Source organism: Eurypyga helias, unplaced genomic scaffold (assembly GCF_000690775.1).
Source record: "Eurypyga helias isolate BGI_N326 unplaced genomic scaffold, ASM69077v1 scaffold7785, whole genome shotgun sequence".
Classification (NCBI taxonomy): domain Eukaryota; kingdom Metazoa; phylum Chordata; class Aves; order Eurypygiformes; family Eurypygidae; genus Eurypyga; species Eurypyga helias.
Window position 1 is genome coordinate 23,150 of NW_010250757.1, and position 5,020 is coordinate 28,169.

A 5,020-nucleotide genomic window follows, 5' to 3' on the forward strand; every position below is an offset into this window, starting at 1 on the left:
CCCATGAGCTGTAGTTAGTGTAGAAATGGATTAGAACTATCGGCGAGCTACCGGACTGTATCGCTCCGAAGGACAGAACTCACGACTACAAGGCATGACCTTCTCTACTGCTGTTTTTCTTCAGCAAATTATGTCACCTAAATAAGGAGGCTCTGTCTCCTTAAATAAGGGGAGGCTCTCTATATATAGGTTTGCTCCACCAACCAACTGTCCAGCGCAAGAGTGAACATAAGCAGGATCTTGGGTGTATGTGTAAGCAAACACTGTGCTGCTGTTATGCACACTGGACATAACTGAAACTAATTGTGAGAAGTCATTCAAGCACTCAGCACACTCAGATCTTAGGAGGGTAAGCAGAATAAAAGCTCTAAAAACTAAGAAATGCAAACATTTCAACAGAAAAAAGAAAACAAATCAGGGAGAGCAGGTGACTTCTTAAAGGGCTTTTACAGACCCAAGTGTCCAATTAAAGATATATAGGGGAGGTAATTCATGACAAAAAAAACTTGTTCAATAAAGAAAAACAATTACAAGTATTACCTTTTGCTTAAGGCTTTCAGCTAGGTCTTACAAGATCCAGGTTCTAGACAGGCTCTGCCAGAGGCTTGTTCTTTTGAGGCTGGACAGACTCCTGCACTCTGATCGGGTTAAAAGCTCCCACTTATTTTACAAGTTACCAAGATTCTAAGAAAAACAAACCAACTAACCAATTTTAAGTTCTAGTATTAGAGGCGTGAACACCAGAGATGTACTGGAGCTTGATCTGTAGGGTGTAACTTACAGGACTGGGGTTTTTTAGTTGTACATTTTGCTAGTTCACAGTGACACTTTGCCATCAGAACTTGAATAAAAATGAAAGCTGAATAAACATACCAGTATGTTTAGAAACATACTAGATTTAACCAATATTAGTACTTAAAACTTCATTCCTGGAACATTTACATTTACAGTAGTAACAAGACTGACCTGGGCCTAAAGATATCAGAGACACTGGGAAAAAAAAAAAAAAAAATCTTCGCTCCCAAATGAGTAGAAGATGTTTAACTTCACACGGGACACACTAGCTTCTGGCAAGTAACAGGTAAACCTGCCTCAAACACCATCTTTCACTATGAACATTACCAACCTCCTGGGGAGTTTCTGAGAACCTGCGATTACAAACTGCTGCAGGCAGGTTGTAAATTCTCAGACAGAGGATTAGAGCAAACAACTTCAATATTTAGCTTCCTGGTTTTGTTTCGCTCAACTTCTTTCATGATGTCCATCTTTTTCACCACCAAAGTAACATTACTGTAACTGACAATACACATTCTTTGCACTCTAAACTTTTCTGTTTCAGCCATGATCCACTTAAATCTTAAGAAACTGATTTTAACTCCACACTCTCCATTTCAGAGTCCAGATTACTGCTAAACCTAAAATAATTGTGAATGGATTTAAGTTTAGTCATTCTTAAGCAAAAAGGTGTCCCTAAGTGCTCTGTAGAGTCTAGCTTAAATCACCCACACGAAGCTGATGCAACTTAGCAAAACATTCAGCGCTGCACCCAAGAGGCTCTGCACCTTTTCTCAAGGAAAAACAGGGGTACAGCCCTGGCCCGCTTGGCTTCAGGAACCACAGACACATGAAATCACTGCAAAGCTTAGTGTGACACTTACTGCCTTGCCCAGGGTTCTAGTAAGATTCAGGTAAGGAAACCTGAATATATACAGAAGAGGAAACAAGACTACAGAAGGGAGCAGCAGGAAATTAAAAGCCAGGAGTAGCAACGGTGCTTTGTGTAGTAGCAAAGCCCACCTTTGGAAGCCTCACGGGTCCACCGAGAGCAGCAACTTGCTCTGTAAACAAAAGCAGGGTGTCCCTGAAACTTAAACAAGGCATTTGCAAGTTCACCTACATAAACCGAGGAAGATGAGCGAACACAAGACACCTGCTTTTTTGCTCAGGTACTTTCAAGCAAACAGGACCTTGGCCTTTTCTAGGGTTACACATCTGAGAAAAGGTACTTTATCTGGAAAAATAAATAGTTGAATATTGAATACATGCTTTTCTTACTATAAAACAGTCTTGTCAGAGTGAATGCCATGAAGTGTCCCTGAGTAATCATCCTCAAGGATCATTTTCTTTGAGCATACAGACCTGAACCCTGTTTTATTAAGAACCACCCTATTTGCAATGATGAACTCAGTGGCTTCAGATACTTTGACAAAACTATTTTAATTTCTTCACGCATACAACAGACTAGACTTCAGTACTTTTTCTTTCATGCCCTCAGACGAAAGGGCCCATGCTGGACACTGTATTTTGAAAGGGACTTAGCACACAGTGAGGCAGGAAGTTTTACTCAGCAACCACAAGCATGACCTCAAGGCACAGCAGTCCCTTTGTATTACAGGTACTACATGTATGCTAGCGAGAGGGTAACAGGTTTGCCCGAAGCTGATTCAGTTTTGGTGTACAGTTTAGTCCTAGTGAGATTGTTATCAACAGCCATGAACTTCCAAAACCTACTGTACTGGTAAGAATTACTTCATGCTTTGTATTACACACATGCACACAAGCGCTCTTCTGAGGAAGAGAAACAGTGATACCTTAAGCAAGTGTCTTCATGCTTTGTATTACACATGTGCACACAGTGAAACAGTGATACCTTAAGCAAGTGTCCTAATACAGGAGACACTTGAGATTCCTGAAGTTCTGGAGCCTCACTAAACAGTTAGGTTCAGTGTAGGTCAGAAATATCCCCCAAGCAGGTGCAGAGGGACAAGACAGAGCTATCTGTTACATAAAGCTTCCCCAACAGCAGCTCGGAAGGTCTTCAGCATCTGCTGGGACAGTGGTGCCTGGATGCCTGACATTTCTAGTGTCGGCAGCATCTTCGGGGACAGTGGTGTCCATGGTACAAACAACTCTCCCAGCAGACACAGATCTCTGAGGACAGTGGACCCAGTGTTGCGTTAATCTTCCCAGCATCTGTTCAGACTGCTGCAATACCATCGCCATACTAAATAAAGTGCCACAGCATCTGCATTGTCCACTCCTCACCAACAGTATCAGAGAACGCTGTGGGCCGACAGCCTGTCAAAATTAGAAATAAATCCAAACAGAAGATGCACGCAGTTGTTACAAATGTCTTCACATTTCTGTACTAGGAGACTTAATTGTAATGTGTCATTTCTTCAAAAACAGCATTTTACATTCCCTAGTCCTTAACATTTAAAAAAAAAAAAGTCTTTCTTGTGTCAATATTATTTTTTTTACTTTGTTATTCCTTAAAAATCATCACATTACTTTCCAGTCTCCATACTTTCATATGGAATACTAATACACAGTAAAAAAATTTGTTTATTAGAATGAAAAGTATTTGAGATTAAATTTCTTACTCAGCCCTCCCAGAGACCGGGGGGGGAAAAAAAAAGAGGGGGGGGGAGGTGTGTGTTGTGGGTTTTTTTTTTTAATTAATTAATAAGGAAAAATGAAGTTTTTCACATGACCATGTTCTAAGTGGACATCAGAGCTATTAAGTTTTGAATTCCGAAGATCAGCTTATGAAAACAGGATTGTTAAGCCCTGTCATTTTTCTGTTTTACAACAGCACGATCACAAGATGCTTTTATGATCCGGAAAAATAGATGCTTATCAACATGCCAGCCACAGCTCAAGATTTACAATTGTGGGGCACAAAGTCATTCTACATGCAGATTACCAAACTGGGGGGGGAGGGGAGGGGAAGAGAGGGAAATCCATCTTTGCTCTCTTCAAGTTCTCATTTCTCATCGTGTAAGTTCACCTCAAGGACAGTACAGAAATCAATCTCATGAGGTGCTTTTATCTACAAACTATTGTCATCACCTTACAATTTCACCCAATGTTCCCCACCACCACCACTTTGATTTGTTCCAATACCCCTTGTGACTTCACATACTCCCAGGGTACACTTCAGTATTTTCCTGAAGGACAGAGACACAAGTATACATTGCTCTAAGAACCAGACATGAATTTTCACTGAAAAACAATGTAAATGCTATCCAAAAGAAAAAAAAATATGGAAGCAAGCACACTGACCTTCCTAGTAAATTCAGCCTACAGCATTTAAGTTAACATAAAGAAAAAAGTTACAGGTTTCATAGAGAAGAAGTACCTAAGGCTACAGTCTCCAAAACCCTGCCCTGGCAAGCAATAATACACATAAGCAAGTACATTAAATACAATTTAAAAAGCAGTTTGTTTTTCAGGCAAACCATTTAATAAAGGCAACTTAAAGTGAAGCCTGCCAGAACTTCTGTAAGGCCCGCTGTCTCAGAAATGCCACGCACCTGCTTGGTTTACGGCAACACCTCCACGGAACCATTCACCTATATAATTAACTGCGTATAAATTAACAGCCCTTAAGGGGTTTGAGGGTAGGTAGGTATTTTCTAAGGTCTTTAAAAAAAATCAAATAAAAATACTGGAAAACAATGTAGCCTAGCTGTTGTTCAGTTCAATCCATTTCTAATGTTTATTATATTGCAGGAAGATTATGCATTAACCACTTTGCCACAAGGATTCTGAGCTAAATTTAGGCCAGAAACCATGCAACGTTAACAGAAATTTACCCTGCCGCTACATCAAGAAGTTTAGTTCAGCTGCACTTCAGGAAGTTGTACAGCAACAAAAAAAAAACCCCAAACCAACCCCACAGCAACACACCTTTCCAACCCCGTTATGACCCTTAGGGTAATCCCGTACCTTCCGGAGCTGAACCCGGGCATTCTGAAGCCGGCTGAGCTACGCGCAGTACCGTGTACCCAGTGGTGCGCACGCGGTGCCCGCGTCCATTTTACCAGGAAAATAAGGATGTCCCATGCGTGACATGGGACAAACACAGGAGAAGTAACGCAGCGAGAGAAACCAACGCAGCAGGTGCCCTCCCTAATCAGAAGGGCCTCGCCACGAGTAAAGTTAAGGCTGTTTTACACAGAAGAGCCGGCAAAAGCCAGCCGGGCAGCAGTCTGCAGGGTGCCATGCTTCTAACCCA